The sequence below is a fragment of the Sphaeramia orbicularis genome, chromosome 19 (assembly GCF_902148855.1).
Source record: "Sphaeramia orbicularis chromosome 19, fSphaOr1.1, whole genome shotgun sequence".
Lineage (NCBI taxonomy): Eukaryota > Metazoa > Chordata > Actinopteri > Kurtiformes > Apogonidae > Sphaeramia > Sphaeramia orbicularis.
In genome coordinates, this window is record NC_043975.1 from 32,267,861 (window position 1) to 32,281,768 (window position 13,908).

Genomic DNA, 13,908 nt, shown 5'->3' on the forward strand with positions numbered 1-13,908 from the left:
GGGCTTGGCAAAGAATAGGTTGGTATCCTCGCCCGAAACACAGGTCAAAAACACAACTCTCCATGAAGTTTTGTGGGGGAAGCTCTTCATGGCAAGCAGCAAAAGGCCCAGAGCTGTTCTGAAGAATACCACAATGATCACTGTTGCCGTATAAAGCTGTCTGAGCATCAGTACAGGAAGCACAGCCCAGACCTCCACACCCAGTCCCACAACCATCATCATCTTCTCCTGGTGCTTTCCAGCTGTTGGCGAAGACAACATCAGAGCTCACAACTACGCCTTGCCGAGTTCGAAAGTCGTCCTCTGGGTGATTGTTGAAGTCCCCACACAGGCCACATGTCTTATTCTGGTAACCATAGGGGACACTAATCTGCACATAATGATTTGCGTCATAGGATACAACTAATCCAAAGACAGTGCTGATGGTCACAGAAAAACCTGATTCATAAACTTGGACTGTGCCATTGTTGAGGAAGAAGGGTGTGGTCATGAATTGTCCATTGACCTGTAAGACAGCATGTTGTAGTAAAAAAAAGCTCTACAATAAGTACATTTGAATATTACAATTATTGCGATAACCACTAACCTTGGCCGCACCACGACGTCCTTTTACAAGCTCAATGGTTTCATTATAAACAAACACTTTGACCAGTCGTGTCCAAGAGACATGCGTGCTGCCTCGATGCTCATTAGAACCTTCTACTCTATAGTAGGGCTGTCCATCACCACATTGCTCAGACAGAATGTACGTGCATGTGCCCTGGAAGTGGAACACAGCCCCATCAAAAGTATAATAATGTGGATCACCACTTATGGTGCAGGTTCGCCTCTGGACTGTTTGGCAGGAAAATTGAAAGGCATCACGTCTGCATATTTGAGAAAAGGTGCAGGGCTGGTTCTGACACTGCAGGCCTGATGAGGTGCAGGTGCACTTTTGTGCACACGTACTGTCACTCCAGAATGAGTCACCCAGCTGCACAGGCTCACCTAGAAAAAAAATGACATGCAATGTCTTGTATATGTTCTCGAGAAGTAAATAACATGAAGCTGTCAGAGGAATGTGTTTTATTACGTATGGTGTTTCTATTGCACAGCTCTCTCTCTTCTTATTTTGCTCGAGCATTACTGCATTAATGCTGTCAGATATAGGTTTGATTCTATTCTGTGTCCATAGGAGGACACACCGATAGAACCAAATAAATATACCATAGAAATGAATTTATAAAGTATCAATACCTACAGATTAAATACCAATATAGTGGTGGCATCACAGTCAATCAGTCAATCAATTTATATAGCACTTTTCATACACACACGTGCACACGCACACACAAACACAAGCACACATACACTTTAAAAACACTGACTGAGCATGAGAGGGGCCAAAAAGTAAAAGAGGAGGCACTGTCTCAGGGAGCCATCCACACCAGGAGGCAGCCACCGACCCTAGCCACCGACCCTAGCAACCTGGCGCAACCAACACAGTGCCACATCCTGACCAGTGAGAGAGGGCCAGAAACTGCCACCGCAGTGCAGCAGCAGGGACACCCACCCACCAGGGAGGAGCAGACCCCATGGAAGGAAAGCGCCACAGCCACCGGAGTCCACAGCTGCAGTGACAAACACTGTATGCTGCTATTTTGATATCTAGAGTACAATTAAAGATGTACTTGACATGGTATTTTGTTTTTTATGAACTAATTCTGTTTCTGTATGCAAAGTAAAATAATGTAAGCATCCAAAATAAAACTAGGATGTTTGAAAAAGCTATGTTTAAAAATTTTACACTCTATTTAACACCAATTTGAAATACTCAAAACGAAATTTTTGAAAGCTTAGGCTACTTACAACATTGATTTTCACAGATGTGACATCACATGTTTTAGATACAAATATATAATCAAATTTTGAGTATTACCTGACAGCCTCATGCTGCTCGCTCTCTGTCTTACTCACAGCACCTTTTCTGCACATACATATATGTATTTATACATTAAATTTAATTAATAAAACAAACAAAAAATGCTGTGTTCGACCTATTTATAATGAAAAAACTAAATTAAATTAATAAATTTTAATATCAGTGCTTTCTTGTTTAATTTTCATTTCCCTTACCACTCCTCTTATCATTATTTGTGGTTGTACATTACAGGTGGTCATCATAAATGCAAAGCTTTGCATCTGCTTATCTTACCCTTAAAGGTGCAGCCTTTTGATCCATGATCTGTGCGGAAAGCCCAGCGACCCGCTATATTAACGTTGCTTTGCAGGCGGAAAGGTGAGTTACTGCTTGTCGCAGCTTTTGAGTAAGAGCCAGGAATGGTGAAATGGTGAGTCGAGTTGATCGTATCATATCCAGCCTGAAAGGACGCAGAAAATACAATAGAAATCAAATTAAGAAGAAGAATAGAATTTGTTTCCAGTAGCTTGAAAAATAATTTGGTTGCTCCTACCTGTACATTGATAACAGTTGGCGCTATTTCCCCATAGTTCATCAGTACAAAGGATTGTTGGCTGTTAGAAATCAACACTGCTTGGACAGTTGTGCCCTGGAGACAAGATTTTAGATCAAGTCACAATATGAGGTTTATATATTGTTCTGTTTTCTCATTTTAACCAAGCTGACTTACATTTCCTGTATCTGGAAAGTAGGGAACCTTATACCATGTTGCCACAAAGACCCAGCTGGCAACAAAGTTCAACCCAGGGAAGTACTGATTAATATCTTGTGTAGCCCGTTGAAGAATGGTGCCACTGGTGTATTGATTGTAGTACACCACACCAGTTTCACTGTTGTCCAAATCAGTCCAGAATGGGGCTATGACGTCTCTGGGTCCATGTAATGGAAACTTTTGTGGAACAAAATTGAACCATGGCATTTGAAATGTCATGTGTCCATTGTTGTTGACCTGCAAAAAGTTTTATATTTTATTGTTTAGTAGAGTATACGTCATTCATCCTTGGTTTTGTCTATGAACATTGTTATTGTATATAATATTGTATCTGAAAAACATACATAAATCTGATTATACTTCCGTCCAAAATAAACAAATGATCCTTGAAGGGTTATTAAAGGAGAACTTCCATCATCTAGTTGAGGACTTGTATCTCCATTAACTGGATAGAAGATTTCTAGGAAGAACAAAATTAAATAGTCACATTACGGAAATAACATTTTGCAAATATGCTTACTGATCAGAGATAATACTTTGCTGATAATTTGTCCATGTGCAGTAGTGGAAGAGGTTTTCAGTTTCATATTTCCCTAAGTACAACCGAGTATTTAATGCCAGGTAAAAGTCATTACAAATCTTACTGATACAAAAGTATGTAAACATTATCAGCAGGACAAAACAATTCTTATTAAAAGCAAAAGTAGTCATTGGACAGTAAAATGGAACCTGTCAGTGCTTTATTATTATATATATTTTGGTTTCCATGTTAATACACTTGGCCATTAAGTTGGAATAATTTTGTTTTCACATTCCTCTCAACACATTCCTCCTTTTATTCCTATTTTGCATAGACATTTCAGGTTGAACCCCTTTGACGTGTTTTTTTTTTGTTGTTGTTTTTTAATACTGTGTATGATATTCTGTAAGAAAAAAAAAACTCTTGCTTCTCTCAGTTGCCCCATGCATATCTCTAAAAACACTTTGTTTATGTTTATTTTCCAAGGTAATACATGTACAAAAGTGAATCGCTGGTCAGAAAACTGAAAACTGATTAAAATTTCATGTCATAACAAGAAAAGTTTCATATTACATCAAGATATTTTTCATGTCATACCATGGAAATGAGCACATTATAACATACAAACTTTTACCAATATCATGTGATAATTTTTTTGGTGAATGTAATACAAAATATGCTGTTTAAACATGAAAGCTTTCATGTCATAATATTTCATGTCATAATATGACTACTACATCCCCATCATGTAAATTCTGAAATACATGATGGGGATGCTTGACTTCTGGTGCTCCTCTCCTTCCTGCTCTCTGCTGCCTCCTGCTGGTCATCCCTGCCTTCTCATAGATACAGTCGACAAAGATATCGCAGCTGGGGGCGGGGAAACCTGAGGGGGAAAACAATCCTTTCCCCCAAAAAGACATGGAATTTCAACTTGGTTTGCTAATGCTAACAAGTTGTCATGATGCACTTTGAATTGCTATTGCCTTCTGACAAGGATTAATATATTCAATTCACTGGGGTTGGATTGTTCTCCATATGCTTTAAAAGACTGGGCCAATGATCCGACTCAGTGGCCTGAAGTGTCATTTACACACATCTTCTGCTACTTAAAGCTATACCTACCGATGTGGCATTTCTCACAGCACTTAGTAAAAGTTTGAACATGAACAACCCGCCTCCCTCCAAAGCCCCGCCCCCTTCCCTCTGCCTGAGCTCTGAGGCTCCTCCTCCTCTCTCCTCCTCTCATCTGATGCGCGATGGAAACAGAGGAGGAAGCAGAGGTGGAGGTCCGGTCCGTTTTGGCGTGTCCGCGGACCCCTCCCTCAGTAATCAGATGCATCATCCACCTGCCACGGGCCCGCAGCTCCTGTTCCATCAGTAGACCTGGTCTGTGCAGTACTGGGTCAGTGTTTTCACTGCAGTGCCCAGGGGATGGGCGCGCGCACTGTGAATGCGCGGCCTCTGCGAATTTTCCGTGGACATTTGAAGTTTCATAGTCCATACAATTATCATCCTACATCATCATACATTGTGTGACACCATGTAATTGCACCTGTATGAGTCCCACGGTCATAAAAGCTGAGCTTTATGCAGACCTGTTCAGTCCAGTACAGCTGACTTCCGGACTTTTATCTCCATCTTTCACGAATCAGACTTGAATCAGAATCAGACACGAATCAGACACGAATCAGTTTGTGCCCCTCAGTTGTTGTTTCTGTTAATAAATCAGTTTTTTCCTTCCACATGTGCATGTCAGTTCTATCCAACACATCCTAAACAGTAGACTGTGGTCAGTGACAGGAGGAGCAGTGCGAGTGAAGCGTCAGATTCAGAGGGACACATATCGGATGTGAGACGGCGATAATGGATCGGATGCTGGACAGCTGTAATGGATGATTGACAGGAGGTTCAGTCAGGTTCGGCCAATTATTTCATTCGGACCGACTAAAATGATTGGTCAGACTTTTATTAGAAATATATGAGAATTAAACATTTTTCAGTTTCAATACCTGGCGGATTTCTTTTACATTTTAGTTTGACACACACTTATTAGGAGCATTTTAAGATGACAAAAGAAAAGTGTAAAAATGCCACATACGGTATAGCTTTAATCAAATCACCTGGTAAGGGACTATATCACTTTTGCTATAGATTTGATGAATTAAACTTAACATAATTTCAGTACCTGACATTAAATAGACGAATTAAGGTTAATTAATGTTGTTGTTGGTCCAATATGACCTGAGGTTCTTTTAGCTTTGCGCAGGAACAGGCAATAGAAATGTCCTTCAGAGGGTTATATCTGATTTTACGCTTGGAGCACATTTCAGAGCCAGCACTTTTTTTTTTCTTACATATACTGTACTCAGTAAAGAACTTCAGTCAGTACTTCTACTTTTACCAGACTTTAGTGCACAAGTATCTGTACTTCTACTTAGGTACTGAATGTGTAGGCCTACTTCTGTTTGTGTTATGAGGAAATCTACCCAAATTACAAATGTAGTGCAGAGTTCACTAGCATTTAAACAATTAATCTAATATTCCTGATACCCCTGACATAGTCTACGACTGTTTGGAAATGGTTAACATTACATTAAACTTACCTAAAATGAAGCACTGACTGTTTTGTTGTTGGGTCCCATAATCTGCCAAACATGTCCTCTCTTCTGATAGCTTGAAGCCATTTTGTCCTCCTTTGAGGTTCCGTCTTATTATGTCAAATGTATTAGGTCAAATGTAAAACTTTAATTGTTGTTTTTCGCTTATTTGCCGTGCAAAAGGCAAACAACAACTCTTCAGCATTATGGCTAAGGACAGATACCGGTTTGTTTTCCCCCTCGGCTCTTAACGGATGTGACGTTTGTGGGCGTTCCCGTTGCTGCCAACTGTATCTATTGGTTGATCTGGATGAGCCTCCTCAGCCAATCAACTCCTTGCTTTCAGTGCATGAACTTCTGCTGTAGTTTGTCATTGTTTTTGGTTCAGTTTGTTTGTTTGTTTGTTTCTTTCTTTCTTTCTTTCTTTGTTAACACTCTTGCAGCAAAAGTATTGGTTGAATTCATACCAAATTGTGTTCATAGATAGGTCAAAGTTTAAATATTTTATGAATTTTTTAAAATCTTTTTTCCCCCATTTACTTATAATAAGAGAAATTTCAAATGTCTGTGGCAGAAAAACTATTGGTTGAATTCTTACCAAATTGGGTTTATAGATTCCCAGTGATCCACAATAGATATGATTACATTTTGAGAAAAGTAAGTCCAAATGCTAATTTTTTATGAATTTTTAAAATCTTTTTTTTTTCTTCCCAATTACTTATAGTGGCCGAAATTTGTCAATGCTGTCTAAGTCTATAGAGGGAATGCACATACGTCACTTCCCCCCTGGGCCACGCCCCTCTAAGTCAGACTAGTGGCAAAAACAAACCGGCTCAACATGGCGAAGCATAGCAGTAACTACAGCGAGACCGGGAAAAATGTGGAATATAACATGAAATTAAAGACAGTTGGACTGGACGTGGATCCATACAAGCTACCAAACAACAAGTGGTCTACGAACATTGATATGTGGCCGGAAATCACGTATCCTGACATTTATATGAACCTGATTTCAACACCGGGAAAATCCACAATGCAAAGGCTGAAAGCATACAAAAGACAAAGAGTTGTTGACATCCTCGTCATCGTTAATTAGAGGATTACAGCTGGTGAGTGCTTTCAATTCAACATACTATTGTTTTTGAGGTTTTATGTCAGTGAAGACGTATTTTCTTGGTGGTGATTGCCAAGGTAAAGGCCCAGCAGTAGTGCTCACAGTTCACTACTGATTCACTGTAAATGAACCCTTAGTACTGACCCAAGTGAGTGGATGATCTACTGGTACTGTGGAGATTTAAGTAGAGTTAACATCAAATACTTGATACAACACAGCTACAACAGCTTTGTGCTAGAGTACCCCCTTATTTGGAAAACTAGGTTAGCCTCAGTTTAAGCTAGTTTACAAATTACGTAGAGCACAAAGTTCATAATCACACAATTGAAGACAAAAACGTTTCAGTTCTGAAATATAGAACTAAATGACAGATGCTAACATTAAGAGCTTTACTATGAAGTAACGTTAGCCAAAACGATATGTAATTTAAGGTATGATTTTACACAAGAATACAGCATAAATTAACGTTACCTGACACAAATCCAGGTTTTGTTGCCTGGATTCCAGTTATTTCTACGAGTTGCAGTGATCCATCTGCTTCTTCTGTCTTTGGCTTTAGGTAGCTGCTAAAACGATAGCTCCGAGTGCTTTTTAAACCTATTTGTGCAATCAATGGCACAACAGCTCTTCCCCATTTTTTAGATTGTTCTAAAGTTTTCGCAGTATTCAAGCCAAAGCCTACTCATCTCCCTCTTTCTGCCACTCAGTGGGCGGAACTGCAGTGACTTCTGCTAGCGGTGACGTCACGTGCATACCTCTATAGGCAGATTCTGTGTAATAACGTCTATTGGAATTGTTCATTGGTAGTGGTATGTATTTCTTTTTTCCTATTTTGTTCATCTTGATTGTATTGGTGAGTTCTTTTAGTGATTTAAATGCTTGATTTTTGACACTTTATATTTAGTTGGATGGTATTCTTATTGTGGGGGTGGGCTGCCACTTGTTTGAGGTGTTTCTTAATTTTACTTTGTGGTTAGAGACTTAGGTTTCAGGTTTGTAACTTTTTGTTTCCACTCTTAGAGTTATTTTAAGCATGACTTTTATGTCTGTTTAAGGCTGTTTTGTTTTAGTTGTTTTTCTATGTGGCCTTGGTCCTACCTGAAGCCATTCTTTCATTCATCAGAGGTTTGGCACTAGAGATAAAAAATGTTCCAAATGTTCTCTTGGTCTTCCTTCCCATTGTTTCCTGATACCTCCCACACCCTTGATTAGATTGTAACAACAATAAGCGCCTACACTGTGAGACTCAGGCTCTAGGACATGGTGCATGAAGAACATATAAAAAGAACATATAAAAAGAGGAACATTGATAATTTATGTTGATTGTCAAGGTTGTATTTGATACACATTATATGGGACTGTTCAGAAGGAAGTTGGAATAAAATATTATTACCAGCAAAATTATTCCAACTTTTTTGGCAACAGTGTAGTATCAGTATCTGGTAGCATAATAGATTTATCATTAGAACAGGTTTCTAACACATCTGTGGACCATATCCACAGTCTCTTGATGCTCAGGCTGATCAAATGGCGCTGCCTGATTGAGGACAAACTCAGGACTAATTTCCTTTTGTTCAGTCTCATGCATCATCATCTGCACGACAACAGGAAAATTCCAAGCACTGTGGCACAGACATGTAAAGGAGGAACCTCATGACCTAAATCACAAAATACACTGTATAATGAGAAGCCTCACTATACAGGCTCTGAGTATTCATAACTCATATGACTTTACAGAACAATCAGTGTCTTTATAATACACACAATTTTATTCAACACACCAATATTAACATGTTGCTTGTAAAGTATGAAACAGCACAACTTAATTTAACTCTGCATAATCTTATATTTGTTTGTTCTCCAGGGACCAATTACTTACGCATGAGTGAAACGTTTTAACAATATATGCATCTATCTCATTATAACATGAACATTTTCACATATGACATTTTAAGTCATCTCATCATTACATGATAAGTTTGTACTGTTTGTCATTATAGTGTGAAAATCCTCATCTTATTGTGTAATAATCGAAAGTTGTCATTATAAGAAGATGCTGATCATTTTTTATTTTTCTCAGGTAATAAAAGCGTTTTTTCAAGAGTTAATTTAAGAGCAGTAAGAGAATTTTCTTAGCCCATAAGGGGACATTTAATCCTTCATTACTACACTTTGATAAGAGGTTTTTGTCATTGGACAGAAACAGGCTGCAAAAATATAACATGAGTAACATAGTATTACTATGTTAGTTAAACTAAGAGTAGACATTTTAACATACCACGACTGAATGTACCAGTAGTTCAACAGTTGAATAAATGCACATAGTTACATTCCACTACTGACTGTATATTAAACATAGAATTTTTTGTAAATGTGATTTTTGTCCAGAGAAGTCTACGGTTTTATAAAATCTTTTAATAGGAAGAAACACAAAACTACAAAGAAATGAAAAATATTAAAACCTTACATTGTCAATTAGATGTACATTACAGACAGGTGTTTGCTGCTGAAAAATATGTCCAAACATTTAGGTTGGATGCCATAATTAAAGATGAAGGTGGAAGAACTAGATCTATCGATCGATCTCTGTATGTCTGTCTGTCTATCTATCTATCTATCTATCTAAATATATCTAGTTAGTGACTAGGATGCACAATTCATGTTAATATGTATAATGAAACAAATGCAATAATGTTTATTAGACGAAAAGCTCCTAAAAAGACAATTAACTGAAATTGTATGGGCTTACCTGGAGTCAATGGAGACACTGCACCATTGTCTGTTAAATGACCAAAGAAAAATGAAAATTATAGGAGTGAAATGATACATTCACATTTAACTGTCACAAAATAATAACTATCATCATCATCATATTTAGTAGTAGCAGTAAAATTAAAGTTTGATCATAACAATAAGGGCCAAATTTGCATTCATTTTGTACATATTGCACTTACTCATTATGAATATACTGTACATTATATATCATCCCATACCTAAAGTTGATTCTACCTCTGCATATTTACATTTTAATATCCTACTACTTTGCACTTCTTATTTGATACAGTCTCCATTTTGCTGCCTTTTACTTGTGACATGTGTCATGACAAAGTTGAATCAATCAATCATTTACAGTTTATGTAGACCACAGGGAAATGTTTTAAAATGCAAAATTCTATTTAAAAAAGCAAAAGATCACTCCTTTAAATAAGATTAGATTTTTTCAAACCATAATGGAATATTTCATTCCTCAGTTTGTCCCAGACATTATAAATCCATATGTTTGAAGATATGGTTTTTGACACAATATAAAAGGGGTGAAAAAACTGTTGTAAAAATGCAATGGAGTAAAAAGTACAATATCTGAATTTGAAATGTTCAGAAGGATCTTTGAATTTTTTGGTGGTACTGATATGAGAAAGAAATTTAGTTTGAAGCTTGAGTGAACAGTTTTTGGAGAGATATGAGGTTTTGCAAGTGAGCTATGGTGTTGTGCTGAACTGTAAGACTGTTTTGCAAATGATCTTAGAGTTTTTAGAATGTAGTTTCTGTTTTGAGAAATGAGTCAAACCAATGAAGAAAAACTGTAATGCTCAAGGAAGAAACAGAACCTTTATGAGACAATGAACTGACGAGAAATCATTGTATAGGCTTACTTGTGGTTTGGGGAGGCACGGTACCTGTTCAGTGAAAAATGAAAATGATAGGTATAAAGTAGTTAATCTTATTTAACTTTATTTAATACGAGACAGTTTCATAAACTAACCCTCAAAAACCTAAACAGCTTGTGTCCACGAAAAACATCTGTTGATCTAAAATGTTTAATAAACTAAATTAATCCTATGAATGTATTTGAGGTCAAATACAGCAAATTCAACTTTTCAGATGCATCAGATATGCCTTTTCTTATGCTTATTAATTCACCAGTAAAACCTATGTAGTTTGACAGTGGTTGTAGACAGTTGTCTCTTTTTTGATGTAATAACTTTTGAATTTACTCTGACATTTTATGAACATCTACATGATCAGTGAATTAAACATAGAAAAATACCAGATTTTCAATGAAAATGCAAAATGCATGGGATAATATTATAATAAATGGTGATGAATCACTAAGGAAAGGTAAAATGTAAAGAAAAATTAATTTGGAAGTCATCAAAAAATAGTTCAAGATCTTAAAGAGTTAAAACAGAAAAAAAAGGCAAATGTGCATTACAAATATTAACTTGTTAAATAAAAAGCACTCATATTACTTACTTAGTGTCCCCCAAAACGCTGACATCATAAGGTAACTTGCCATTTTAACTGGCAACTCAAACCTGCAAAACAAACAGGATTCATTTTTTTGTAAATTAAAATCAACTACTGAATCACAGGCAGGATTTAGCAATAATCAATGATAAAATGGTCATAAGAGTTTTGTGCATAGATCAGTGCATGCTCATAACAAGTATAACTACCTGCTGACCCATGCAGTGCTTTTTCCCACTAACCAACTGGGATTTTGGAGCTGGCTTTATAGAGTAAAATCTGGCATTATTTTTCAGGGTTTTTTTGTTTTGTTTGTTTTCTTGGCGAGTTTAAATGGGTCGATGTTAAACACACCTCTTTTCCTGGTATCTTTCAACCATTCTGTACAACTATTGTTAAGAAGAATGATGTTTATGAAGCCATGAACTTTTAACACTCACAAAAGGCTTGAAGCGATACGACCTACTTCAAATCTATGAAAGCCTTTGTATCAAACTGTGATCAAGAAAAGTGATATGCAATGCTTTCAAAGGGTCAATACAGCAACACAAAAGTTGTTGCAACATAGAATGCAGACTGGGAAAACCTCCTCTACTGTTCCAGGTATCGGCATTGTTTCACTGTGCCCTAAAGATAAACAGGTGAACAAAGGTAAACAGATAACAGATATTATGTAGATCTATCATATGTAAATCAGTTCCCCGAATAATATCTCAGCCAAAATTAGGGCTGTCGGTCAAACACACTGTTTTACATAAATTTTGCATAAAATATTTTTACCTCTTCTCATGAAATTAATGTGACAGTGTGGTTTATTCTTGATAGATAAAGTGTTACTGGTACTCAATATGTGATCAATGCACTCAGTTAAAAGTGATTACCAATGTGTACAAAGAGGAATAAAAAGAGGAAACTAAATTATTCTAGCATTATGGACAACAGTGTATTTAACCCCTACTTGTCTGAAAACACCAGTGAAGTCCAGACATCCAGATAAAGTTAAACTTTATTCATCTCCAGGGGGAGTTCTTTTTAATGAAAAAATGAAACAAGGTCCGCACAACCTGTGAGCTCCCAAAGAATTTATTCACCACGAGTGATGTTTCAGGCAGACGCCTTTCATCAGACTTAGGGCAGATAATGTCACACAGCTGTCTATACAGAGCGCTTGATTACAGTGTCACGTGACAGGCAATGCACGACATCTCATACAATCAAAACAAATGTGAGCGTTTTTTAAAGTACAATAAATCAGATAAATTCAATAATCAAATCTCTTAAGTTAATTCAAAGACAGTGATGCAGCCACTTTAAATTCATGCAAATACAAACAGGCAAATGCAATGACCAAATTAACCTGAATTCATGCAGATTCATTAATATGGTGATCAAGTTACTTTAAGTTAAAGCAAGTTAAATTCATATAGTAACCAAATTGTTTTAAAGTCATATAAATTCATGTTACCCCAATGACCTTGAAATTCATACAATAACCAAGTTGCTTTAAAGTCAAATAAGTTCATGATATTACAATGACCAAGTTACTCTAAATTCATAGAAGTCCATGTACCTACAATGACTAGGTTACCGTTAAGTTCATCTAGGTTCATGTAACTGCAATGATCAAGTTTCTGAAAGTACATGTAATTTAAATGAGCTTGTTTCATTAAATTTATAAAAGTTGGTGCATATAAGACTGTCATGTGATAATGATTTTCTGCCCATTTGAATGTGGTGACAGAACCACAGCATAAGCGCAAAGTTTTCATATTAATTTATATTTTATTTATGTTATATTTGAGGCAACGTTGAAAAGCATCCAAATAGATATCTAAATAAACTACAGTGTTGGAGCAAAATTATGTACACTGCATACACTGGAGTGAAGTGATCTATATGAAGAGTAATATGAAGATATATGAAGAAATATGAAGAGTCTATAGAAAGGTTCTGAGATCAAAATCTTCATTGAGACTGTTAGGGCTAAGGCTACGTTCAGACAGCAGGTCTTAATGCACAATTTGGATTTTTTGTGTGCTCGTTCATATTACACATTAAATACGACTTCTGTCAGTTCTCAGTATGAACTGAATGCAACCCTGAAATGACCCACATGTGCAAAAGAGGTCCTGATGTAATATGTGACCACGCAGCATGCACTGTGTTTATGGAAGGAAATATGGAGGCATCTCATATCGGCGTGTGTGTGGCACTGATAAAGTTTCTCTACAACCGAAGTCAGCACCATTACAGTCAAATAATTTTAAGTAGAAGATTAAAAAAGAGCAGAGCCAGTTTTTTTTTTGCTGTGGCCTTTTGTGGTGCAATGACTGCTACGTCTGTACAATGGAGTGTTTGGATGTGGAGTCAGAGTCAGGAGCGGTGGGATAGTGATGTCAACGGCTTCACTCACACAGACTTCATTCATAAGTTACGAATGACAAGAAGCCTCTCTGGAACACTCCCACGACAAGACACTCATCTTCGGCGACCTATATCTGTTCTCAAGTGTGTTACTGTCGGGCTATACTGGCATTTCAATGACGTAAAGGTCGGATAAATGGGACCTGGCTGTTCAGACTGACGTCGCTTTGCAAAATATCTGATATGTATCGGATTTAGTACCACATATGAAAGTAGCCTGGGTTGGATTTGAAAAAATGGGATTTGTGCCGTTCAGACTGTCTTTAACAGGTCAGATACAGGTCAAATAGCGGCAAAGTGTCAGATTTGGGCCACACTGGGCTGCAGTCT